Raw genomic sequence first — 12,967 nt, forward strand, 5'->3', positions numbered from 1 at the left:
TCAACGTCTCCAACCCAACCTCACTAATCTACACCTTTCATGGGAAATAAATCCCTTTGTGAGAACCGTACAAGGAAATAGATAAGCAGGATTTAACAGTTTCAAAACGATTAAAATGGTAGTTAAATGGGGACACTCAATTACCTAAGAAAGAAATTTAAGTTTTTATATCAAATGATTGGAAAATATTTAGAGCTCTAGTGATAATATCCTGGCTAGTTCTCAAGATGTTTTTGATAATTCTAGAATGAGTGTATCTATTAATTTAAAAAGACGACAAATAAACCCTTCATATAACTATGAATACTTACTTATTCTTTTTCTAAAAACATCCTTGACAAATCCCCTCTAAAAGAGCCCCTCTGAGCGTATTCATACACTCGAGATACCGTAGTTAACAATACCTAATTTCTTTAAAGCAATATTTAGAATTTTAGTTGACTATGATTAATTTGTCTACGATATAATTTTCAGCAAGAACCATTTACCAAAAAGACCATTGTCAGCACTTCTTCCTAACCCCACTTAATTAAGCACCACTTTGAATTTCTTAGTTGACTTATGAAATCATTTATCAATTGAATCAATTTGTTAGCAATACTAAACTACCCTCTAAGACAGACATCAGTTTGTGGCCTTCACGTGCCAGCAGCGTCTTGAAATATGCACAGATGCCATGATAATAAAGCTTTTCATAAGATAACATTCCAGTACTTACAGTACATCTGACCTTTTCATCGACTTATGTTTAACGTTAAACAAGAGGCATATTACTTTCATGGCAAGCTTTGTACAAAATTCAGTTTCGCTTAATTGTTTGATAATTACAAGTTAACATTTGTTATCAAGATTGAGATCAAACTTATCAAAATAAACACTGAAATATCTTTACTTAAGAGAGTACACACGCAAATGCTTCTGATTGTGATCTCTCTCTCTCTCTCTCTCTCTCTCTCTCTCTCTCTCTCTCTCGAAGAAGAAGAAGAAGAAGAAGAAGAGAAGAAAAAAACAACTTTCTATAACCCAAGCTCTCTCTCTCTCTCTCTCTCTCTCTCTCTCTCTCTCTCAAAGGAAGAAAAAACAACTTTCTATAACCCAAGTCTTAAAGTAAAAGGTCCTACCAATGAACTCTATTCATAATGAACAAGGCGACAGGCGCCATTGACTTTTAATTCAAAGAATATTTCAATAACAAGACCAAAAAACTACTACAAAATTCATTCTGACGGAACTCTTATATATGAATCGCTATCTGTAGCAAACTAGATCTTGTGGCTACAGGGAACAGACGAGAAGCTTAATTCCAGATCCTTCCTGTTAGTTGTATCTACCAACAAAAGACACGCGAGAAAAACTATTAGGAATCATCTGTATTTAAGCTGAAAATATGACCTGTTCTGTTCTACCCAATCATTAAAACCTTCTAAATGATTAATAATAATTTTGCTACGATTTTACAGGAACTTCAGGAAAATGAATGAAAATTAAGATTACCTTCTTAGCCAGGTAAGTACATATGCAATGATCAATGACTTATTGGAGTCTTCAAATCAAAACTAATGATTGGAATTTAAAAAATGAAAAATATCTTTAAAGATACGTAACTTTTCGATATAAATTATGAATCCTGAAACGGACTACCTGATAGCTATCAAAACTAATGAGAATTGTATGTACAAATTATGAATCTAGAAACGAACTAAGCTAATTTATAGCTAATAGCTAAGAAGTTCAAGTGACAATTATGTATCTTGAAGCATAGATATATTAAATAAACTCTTAAGATATCTACGTGGAAAAAATGTATTTACCCAGGAACAACTGAGGTTTATCAAGCTTATCTTAAAACGGTTATGAATCCTACGAAAAAAAGGAGCACATATCCTGAACCATACCAGACAGCTAATATTGAATAAGGAATTTAAACTACCTATACCAAACTGATTTCAAAACACTAGATTCGAGTAAAGACGAAACTGTATCCTGCATCATACATAACTACTTAATAGCTGATCTAAGCTAAGTAGTTTACATTAAAACCTATGCATCCTAATATAGTGAGTTGTCAATCTTTATATTAATCCTTTTCCAGCCACAATAACTTGAAGTGTTTGTTTTATAAAAAAATTCCTTCTGGTAGTACACCGTCATCTTCTGTCTTCTTCTTGTTCACCTGCTTTCTTCTCCTTCAATGTCCTTCTTGAACCTTTTGGCTTTCTTTCACTTCCCTCAGAATGTACCTTAGCATTGAGCCTGGAAGAACAAAAATTATTAGAGTGAGCAAACCTTAAATGAATATGAAATAATAAATAGTCTAAGCATAGTTTAAACCTTCCCCTAATGAGTGGATCAAGGTAGCTCCTGGCACCATAAAGGGTGTAGTAATGAAATGTGTAAAATATAAGTGACACTGAATAAAATGGGGAGAAAATCATAGTATGAAATATGTTGTAAAATGAAAACACATTATTACAGGTAACTAATAATAAATATATGTTGTTATATCCTTAAAAAGGTCAGCCTGGAATGTCAATTGTAAAGGGTTCAGTACAATGCTACAGATTCAGTCAGTTCTAATTCCTTTTACGATACGACCTTCTGCGCAAATGGTTTTATTTTCTATTGCATCGTTGCCAAACTCGCCTGATGACGCCACGCTTATCAGAGGGTTAAATCAATTATGATTCTTGTTACCTCGAATGTCAGTTGATTACAGAATTCTTAAAATAAATCAGATTGTCGTGAATTGTAGTACATAACAGCAGGTGGGATCTTTCAAGTCCTTAAATTCCCATGCCACCCCCTCAACTACTATTCCATTCTTTCTGTCAGAATATATATATAAAACCTTAATATATTTATTCAGGAACTATATGTAAAACCTTTGGCGTTTCCTACTAAATGCGAATATATTCGCTCGCGTATCGACCTTTAGGTTATCGACAGATGAAAGAGTGTTTTTTAATGATTATCTAACCTAATGAAAAAAACTTACCGAGTCAATTGCTGTCGACTCCTGCCCTGTCATGACGTCATGGCGGCTGAATTAAGGTCTAGAGCTTGGGTTGAATAGCACTATCTTCGACGTATTAACATATTTTCATGATAAAGTTGTTCCTGGTTATTCTTCCTCCTCCGTCGTCTTGATTGAAACTGATGTTTCAGTACATCCATCAAGGCAAACTGATACAGCCCCGCCAATTTCCACAAAAAGCAATTGAAACGCTAAAACTTATTTCTTCAAACATTTACGTGTAAAAGCCTCAATTACGTTAAGATTTATAGGCACGCATCTGGCACACTTACAAGCACGAGTCTCTTACAACTAAACTAAGCATACATAATTCAAATATCTTGTACGTTTTACAACTCTCATAAATTACCCATTAGTTCTGAATTTTTTTATTTTTAGTTTTAATAATTTCGCAAATACAAACTTTCAAGAGTATAATGAATCTATTGACTTCGTGATCTTATTTAATGCACAAAACAAAACCAAGTACTAAATAACACGCTTTTAGCAAAGCAGTTCTCAAAGACTGACTTGCGACAAAATAATTTGTTACTAAGACGAATGTCGTACTTACACTGATTACCACAAAACAATACTTGTAGAATACAAACAGCGTAGCAAATTTCGCTGCCTTGAGTACCATTGCGTTCCCTGTATCCGAACTTAAAAAAAATGTGCAAAATTTGAAAACTTGAAAATTTTAGAGAAGTGTTTTGTTACGAGCAGTGACACCGATTGTTTAAAGCCGTTACGTTTTTTCTGCTTTTGATTTTTTTCGGGAACTCAATGACTTAACAGAGCCATCGAAATGCCGGAGTTGTATCGAATTGCCTTCATGGATTTATTGAAACAAACTAAATCGAAGTGGCCTTAGCCATTGAAGAGAAATGTCTGTAAATTTTGTTCTATATTAATTACTTATGAGGAAAACTGGTTAGTTATAGAAAATAGTGACCAATAAGTCTCCAATTACATTAGTTTTCGACTACTATGTCCTTCCCTATGTTATGTACATATGGGGCAATGAAAATCACAAATCGATGTTGCACAATCACTTCAGCACTGGTTACAAAAAGTTTCGAAACAAATTTCTTGTCCATTGTACGTAACAGTAACATGGACCTCTCAAGTCCCCCTTCCCCCCTCCCCCTGGAAAAATATATTCTATTGCATTCTTTCTCTCACATTTTGTCATTAGCCCCATAAGTCACCAACCTATGCCTATGAACTATTGGAACCGTATATCACATTTTGTATTTGTATTCAGGGAACCTGCTAGAACCAACATGTGGCTGAAATACTGAAAATTAAAAGTACAAAATACTCATGAAAGCTTTAAATGATTCATGCAACGTATGTGTGCATTATCATGCAATCTCCATGATTTACAAACTAGATCAGCGAAAAAATTAATTTTACCGTTTACTTTATCTCTATTTTCTGATACACTGTACTTAAGCCGCATCACATGCTTCTTTACCATCGATTGGATTGAAAACAGGGACAAGGTGTGACATTTCCTTACCTTTCAAGAACAACTGGCCAAAGGATGACGTCTCCGTAGCAAAATCTTAAGATTTCAGACGTGATAACTCGTCATAACGGCAAGTGACCTAAACAAAAAAATAATAAAACCACGGTTTTATTATTAGTACAGTGTTAACTGAATTTAGCCCTGACAACGGGATCAGACCTAGTGTAGTATTTGGAGGCTTAAAAACTCGACTAATGAAGCAGCAAGTCTAGTTAGTGAATGAACTGACCTAGTAGACACAAGCGCTTGCTTGTTATTTCTGGAACACTCAGGAACACAACAAGCTCTATTTTATATATAAGAGGCCATGAGTAAGGTATCATGTAGTACCTACGAGTAACTACAGCTTTGGATGGAAGAGTCATGTTTGCTGAGCACAGATAGCACAAAATCAAGTTGAAAGGATGAATTAACTCGACAAGACGTGTTATTAAAAAGCATAAGAACTTGACTACCAGTTGCGTGATAAGGATGGATGGTGGAGAGCAGGTGGTATTGTGATAAATCTTAATAACAAGATGCTCGGAATTTTTTTAGTAATTAACTAAGGTCTCTACTTCTGGTTTATCAGGCAAAGAATATCAGAAATGATACCTTCACAAGGAACAACAGTTAAAATAACCTTAAGAAACTAGTTTAGTTTCTATTTTGCGGACATTACACACAAGTGACTCACCAACCTTTAATTATTAATCGACAGGTTTTGTAAACAAATCAGAGGCATAGGATGAGTCTCCTTATGAAATGCATTCAGTACCACAAAACTAAATTTAAATGAGAAAAAAGATCAAAGATTGAAAGGAATTGTGATCATAAGAATACCACTAACCCTGTAATTGTATACAATTTAACAAGACACCTCTCGTTTTAGGTGTAGACTGTGTAAATTTAATTAACTTGCCCCCACCCCGCTCTCAAGTTTTTTTTTTTTATATGGGAACAATTATATAAGAACTAAGTATAAAGCCTTCATAATCTATATATGAACTACAAAACCTTAATGAATTTATATATGAACTATATATAAAACCTTTATACATTTATATGGAAACTAATATAAAATCTTCATACACTTATATAGGAACTATTATAAAACCTTCATACACTTATATAGGAACTATATATAATACCTTCATACACTTACATATTATAGGAACTATGTAATATAAAGCCTCCATACATTTCTACTGGAACTATTTATAAAACCTTTAGCGTTTCCTACTAAATGTGAATACGTTAATATTTGCTTGCGTAATTATCGAAAGATTCGGGGACTATTTATTATTTATTTATTTTAAGATTCTCCAACCAGATAAGCTTACGGAATTCAGTCGTCGACTCCTGCCCTCCCTGTCATGATGGTTGAAAAGCGCTCACTCTACGACTACGACGCGTTTACATAATTTCAGGCTACTTTGTTCCTGGTTGTTCCTCCTCAGTTATTTTGATTCTAAGTGACGTTTCAGTACATCCATCAAGAATATATGATACAGCCAGCCGCGTTCGCTTCCACATAAACAATTGAAACACTAAAACTTAATTATCTAAATATTTACGCGTACCTTTATCTAAACTTTCTCGCTTACGTTAGATTTATAGGCACGTATCTGACATTTACAAAAAAATCTCTTACGATGATAACTACGCTTACATAATTCAAATGTTTAGTATGTGTTACAGCTCTCAGAAATTACTCTTAGTTTTGAATTGTTTTTTTCAGTCTTAATTTCGCAAATCTAAATTTTCAAGGGTGTAATTAATTTATTGACTTCGAGATGCAAACAAAACCAGTACTAAATAACATGGTTAGCAAAGCGGTTCTAATGACTGACTGACGGGACAGTGTTTGTTCCACAGACCAACGTCGTACTTAACTTATTATCTTGAAACAATACATTTGCAATAATAGGTACATTTACAATAATAGGCAGTGTAGCAAATTTCGCTTTATTTCAGTAACGTACCTGTTAAGGAATTATGCTTACTTATTCATCAAGTGCTGTATCTGGACTTAAAGTCTTGAAAATTAATATAAAGTGTTTGGTTACACGAGGTGACCTCAATTATTTAAAACTGTTTACGTTTTTTTTTTTTTATTATTATTATTTTTTTTTGAAAACTTAATGACTTGACCGAGCTACCGAAAGACCGGAGTTGTATTAAATTGGCTTCATGGATGTTCTGAAACGAATTGAATCGAAATGCTTCTAGTCCTTAAAGCGAAATGTATGTGAAAAAAAACCCACATTAATCACTCGTTAGTAAAAGGGCTTCGATACAAATAATTATGTGATGAAAAAGTCTTCAACTGCAGAGGTTTTCGACTATATCATTCCTTAAGTTATAAAGTACCTATGGGACAATGAAAATCACCAATTGCAGTTTGTTATATTGCAGTCAAGACCCAACCTATTATTATTCATAATCGTCTCAGCACTGGTTGTCAAAATCTCTGCTCGTTGCATCTGTTGTCGTCGTGTTACAGACCAGGATAAATGTCTCGAGAACATTCAATAATTCCACTGCAACTGAGAGTGATTATTGTTACAAATTTCTGATATACTGAGAACGATCTTGAATGTTTAATAAGTAATTCGTATTCTGTACAAACTGACCACTTATAACAGAGTGGTGGGTACCTTGTCATTTCCTTCACGCAAGCCCTTGTGGAGACATTTCTAGCATCCAGTGTCTCTAGCTGTTGCAGCGTTTATTTCCTTATTTAATGCAATAAAATAACAGTACTACAATATTTTATGGTATTTCCTAAGCTGTGGAATCGAAATAAGAAAAAACGCGTTACAATGGGCCATTAACCTCACGTCTGATCTAAGAATCCCAGGCTAAGACTGGCTGAGAAATGTACGAATATAAGACCACGATCTTAGACTGGGTATCTGGTAAATAAGATATTTTGAAAACACTTCCCTAGCACGACTTATTATTCGTGACACAAATATGAATGAGTTCTTCCTGCTTTAAGAAATTAAGACAAGGAAGTGTGTGTGTGCTCAGTCAAGTCCCCTTTCAATTTTGTTTTTATTTCTTTAATTAATAAAACAAAAATGTCGCCGTTATTTTCATAACTCAAGAGGAGTTAGTTCCACAAGAGATCGGTAACTTAAATATAACTAAATAGCAATAGAAAAAATATACTAAACTTGTAACCAGGCCAAGACAGGTAACAGCACAGCACTTTCGGGTAACGACTGAAGAATTAACATATTTGAATATCCTACGTCACCGAAAATTATATAGCACAACTCACCACCTATTCTAAAAATGAAAATTCTTTCATATGGCATTTTTAAATATCCAGTGTTTTAATAAAGACTTGGTAGCGTTTATTCAACTACTTAATATAATGAAATGTAAATGTGCAACTTTTCACATTCAAATAAACTTCGTCAATGATCAACCACACTCGATAAGTCTTACACCTTTTCTTAAGGTCTCTCCTTTGCTAGGTAGTGGTACAACACCCGCCCTACATGAGAGAGAGAGAGAGAGAGAGAGAGAGAGAGAGAGAGAGAGAGGAGAGAGAGAGAGATTTTCCATGGCTTCTAACTATGAGAGAGAGAGGAGAGAGAGAGAGAGAGAGAGAGAGAGAGAGAGAGAGAGGAGAGAGAGAGTTTTTTCCATGGCTTCTAACTACGAAGAGTGGGGGAGAGCGAGGGGGGAATTTTTCCATGGCTTTGTTAACTCACTTGAGAGAGAGAGAGAGAGAGAGAGAGAGAGAGAGAGAGAGAGAGAGAGAGAGAGAGAGAGAGTTTTTTCCATTGGCTTCTAACTACGAGAGAGAAGGGAGGAATTTTCAATGCTTCTAAACTAACGAAGAAGGAAGAAGAAGAGAGACGAGTGAGGAGAGAGAGAGAGAGAGAGAGAGAGAGAGAGAGAGAGAGAGAGAGAAGGGAGTTCCATGGCTTCTAACTACGAGAGGAGAGAGAGAGAGAGAGAGAGAGAGAGAGAGAGAGAGAGAGAAGGGGAGTTTCCATGGCTTCTAACTACGAGAGAGAGGAGAGGAGAGATGAGAGAGAGAGAGATGAGAGAGAGAGAGAGAGAGAGAAGGGGAGTTTCCATGGCTTCTAACTACGAGAGAGAGAGAGAGAGAGAGAGAGAGAGAGAGAGAGAGAGAGAGAGAGAGAGAGAAATTTCTAACCACGAAGAGAGAGAAGGGAGGAATTTTTCAATGGCTTCTAACTACGAGAGAGAGAGAGAGAGAGAGAGAGAGAGAGACCTTACCTTACCTTACAATCTTGTCGGGTTGCCCCAGGTCCCTCAGTGTGAGGCACCTCTAATGTCTACCAGAGAGTTGCTAGTACATCTTCCGGTATATTTTGCATCCTCCAATCTTGGATGGTCTGGGATGCAGCTTAGATATTTGTCGAGCTTATTCTTAACACATCTACGCTACTCCTGATATATTCCTCAGATGAGCTGGCAACGCATTGAATAGACGCTGCATTATCGATGCTGGTGCGTAGTATGGATTAATGTTCTGTGTGCTTTCCTTATTTTTCCTGGTATAGTTTCTGCTTGCTCTTTCTGATATTTTTCTGCTTGCCTTTTCTGATATTTTTAGCTCCATGATGTTTTCGGCAATTCCTCCATACCTTTTTTGTTTCCATGCCCTGAATATCATAGGAGCATTCCTCTTCCATCCTTTTCTAGACTATTATAATTTTTAAGAAGGTTGTAGTCTTTCCCAGTAGTCAGGTCCTTAACTTCTTCTATTCTAGCTGTAAAGGACCTTTGTACCTCTCTATTTGTGCAATATCCTTTTGATAGTGTGGGTACCATATCATATTGCAATATTCAAATGGATACTACGAACATATGTTTTATAAAGCATAATCATGTGTTCAGCTTTTCTGGTTTTGAAGTGCCGTAACAACATTCCCATTTTTGTGCTACATTTTGCCAATAGAATTGGCATTTGATCATTGCTTAACATCTTCCTATTCATCATCACATCAAGGTCTTTAACTGCTTCCTTATTTGTGATTGTCTCATTATTAGGTCCTCTATATTTATTATTCAGATTTGATTCATTTATCAGAGTTAAATACCCATTCCTATATACCTCTGCCCAATCATATACCTTGTTAAGGTCTCTTTGTAGAGCGTTCCTATCTTCATACCAATAATTTCTCTACTTATTCTTGTGTCATCAGCGAAACTACTCACTACCGAATCCTTAACATTACAGTCTATGTCTGCAATCATAATAACAAACAGTAATGCAGCTAACACCGTACCTTGTGGCACACCGGATATTACCTTAGCTTCATCCGATTTCTCATCGTTTGCAATAACTATCTGTTTTCTGTTGTGTAAAAATTCTTTTAACCATCTTCCTACTTTATCCTCTATATTATGTTTTCTAATTTTGTTCGCTAATATATTATGGTCTACCTGTCAAAAGCTTTTGGCAAAAGTCTAGATAAACCATATCTGTTTCATTTCTGCTTTTCATATTTTTGTATATGTTCTCACGGTGGACTAACAGTTGGGTTTGTGTACTTTTTTCCGGGTAGGTAAACCATGTTGTCCTATATTAAACAAATTATTTTTTATTAAATGTTTCATAATATTTTTCTTCATTACCCTTTCATACACTTTCATAATATGTGATGTTAGACTCACAGGCCTATAATTACTTGCCTCTAGTCTTGATCCACTTTTGAAAGTAGTAGGGGGTAATATACATACACTTTGTCTTAATAATATTGCAAGTGGCTTTGCAATAGAATGAACTACTTTCTTTAACAAAATAGCAGGAATTCCATCAGGCCCTGCAGCAGCTCCATTTTTAATTTATTAATAGCCTGCACAATATCAGCTTCATTAATATCTATGTCAAGCTAAAATATCACTATTTCATCCCTTACTTCTATATCATTATCTTCATTATCAATTCTATGGGTGAATTCTCTTATATCGTTCTGCCAATATGTTGCATATTAACTTTTTTTCATTCGTTAATCTCCCTTCAATTCTTAGAGGGCCTATTTCTATTCTTCTTTTATTCATCTTTTTTGCATACGAGTATAATAGTTTTGGGGGTGTTGCTTGATATTTTACTAGGGTTTTTTTTCTTGCCAATGTACCGTTTTTCATTTTCTTAATGATTGTTGTAATCTTTTGTTCTACATTTTCTATCTTACTTTTTAGTTCTATAACTTTCCATGCATTTTTTCTTTTGCAAGACCTTTTTTTCCACTTTCTGATTTTCTGGAACAAGATCCTTCTGTCTCTTGGTATGCATGAACTGATGTTTACTTTTCTTCTTCGGTATATATTTATCCATTATTTCTCTAATATTTTATATAATATCTCCGTATTTACCCTTATATCATCACTTACGAAAATGTTATCCCAATCTTTGTTTAATTCTTCATTTATTTCTGACCATTTTATATTTTTACTGTAGAAGTTGTATTTTCCATATCCTTCCCACTTTTTCATTTCTTGCTTATCTCTGTTTTCACTTGCTTTGGAATGGACTGTTAATTCTATGACATTATGGTCTGAAATATCGCATTATAAACTATTATTTCTTTAACATAATTCACCTCGTTCACAAATACTAGGTCTAAAGTATTTTCCTTTCTTGTTGGCAGGTGATTTATTTGTTGAATGTTGTATTCTAGTAGCATATCTAATAGCTTTTCGAATTGCCTCTTATCTTCTGCACTACTATTACTCTCTTTTTATATGTATAAATACAAACCACCAATCTCCTATTCATTCTTTCCAGTCTACGAAAGGAAAGTTAAAGTCTCCGGAAAGGAGAATAGTCCAGTCCTTGTGATTTCTACATATATCATACAATTTTTCTATGATGTCAAACTCTTTAGTATTAGGGGGCTATATATTACTATGTTCATTAATTTTTCAGATTCAAATTCTACCACTATTAGTTCACATTCTGAGGTTACTATATTTCTCATATATTTTTCCCTGTTTTTTGTCTTTCCCCATATATTGCGGTTCCCCCTTGATTCCTATTTTTTCTATCTGATCTATAAGTTTGGAACCCTTTTATTTGATCGTCATTCCCCGTCTCTTGGAATACCAGGTTTCACTTATATTCATTATATCTATTTTCTTTTTCAATTTGGGTTAGTTCTTCTAAGTACTCTATTTTTCTTTTTGAGTTACTCATAACAAACCCTGCGCATTCATCACTATGATGGTTTGCCGGTTTGTTTTACTTTCCTTCTTCATTTAATATGGGTAATAATAAGGATTTTCCCATGTTTTCTTTCCTGTTCTGGTATGTGGTTTCTTTTCTTCATTTCCAGAAATTCTGGACATTAAAAAATCCAACTTTTTCCATAATGATTTGATCTTCCTCATCATAATATAATTTTGTCCTGAATCTGCACATTTTCTCCATATCTGCAATATCCTCTTGCATCATAATAAGTTCTTATCTCTTGAGCTGTATCTTGAAGCTTATGCTTGGAAATATTTGCTGATACACCATATCGCGGTGATGACTTGCTTTTTTCCTTCACCTGATATTCTTTGTTCCTCTCTTTATTTGTTTCTTTCTTATTTTGAATTTTATCATTTGATTGATAATTTATTTGATTTTGATTCATGGCTACAGGGTGCATATATTTACATTTTTTGTCGAACTTACATCCTTTTCCTTCTTTTAGGTTTTGCATAATTTTGGATATAGATCTCTGCAATCATCCTCATAGCCATCTAGGTATTGCACATTTACCATAGATTTCATAGTGTGACATACCTTGGGATGTTGTGTAGTAAACATCTTCCTCCGAATCTGCAATTCCCTCTTTTCAAAAGGCTGCAGGGACTTTGTCTTTCCTTGTCTATTTTTTCATCTTTCCATTCAGTGTGCAGATCCGGATATTGCCTCTTCGGGATTTTCTTTTGTTGTCGTAATTTATGTTCTTGTCATGTATGCTGCTTGATAGGCCTCATATGTAGTATCTCTGCATCCATACTTTTATTTTGTTCTTTGTTTTCCTTATTTTTCTGTCATTTCAGTTTTGTTTACTTCTCTTCCATTTTCCTCTTCTACTTCTTCCTCTTCTCTTCATCCTCAACTATTTGTTACATTCAATCTTGATTTAATAACATTGTCTATTCCCAATGAATATGACATGTTGAGGAAAATATTTCTAGTATCCTTTCCTCATAATCATTGCATTACTTCAGCAAATTGAGGATGCGTCGGAATGTTGCATGCAGAGCATTTTCTGATAAGGTTTTGTGGATTAACTATGCTATACCACACCTTACAGAGTTTGCATGCTTTTGGCATTCTTTTCCCTATTGCATCAATTAGGATATTCACAGAAGTCACCTTATTCTTTTCTTTGTCGGAATATGTTGGTTTATGTATATTTTCTTTATGAGGTTCTCTTGGGGCCCCCCCCCCA

At 34.6% G+C, this 12,967-nt stretch overlaps 1 long non-coding RNA gene across 1 annotated transcript; it reads right to left on the reverse strand.

The window, feature by feature from the left end:
- Positions 1-1,041: 1,041 nt before the first annotated feature.
- LOC135217196 (uncharacterized) lies at positions 1,042-4,982 on the reverse strand. The gene is made up of 3 exons (XR_010315079.1): positions 4,539-4,982; positions 2,996-3,904; positions 1,042-2,253 (listed from the first exon to the last, which is right to left on the reverse strand). It is a non-coding gene; the product is annotated as an uncharacterized LOC135217196 (long non-coding RNA).
- Between the last annotated feature and the right edge of the window lie 7,985 nt (positions 4,983-12,967).

This window comes from Macrobrachium nipponense, chromosome 7 (genome assembly GCF_015104395.2).
Source record: "Macrobrachium nipponense isolate FS-2020 chromosome 7, ASM1510439v2, whole genome shotgun sequence".
NCBI classification, from domain to species: domain Eukaryota; kingdom Metazoa; phylum Arthropoda; class Malacostraca; order Decapoda; family Palaemonidae; genus Macrobrachium; species Macrobrachium nipponense.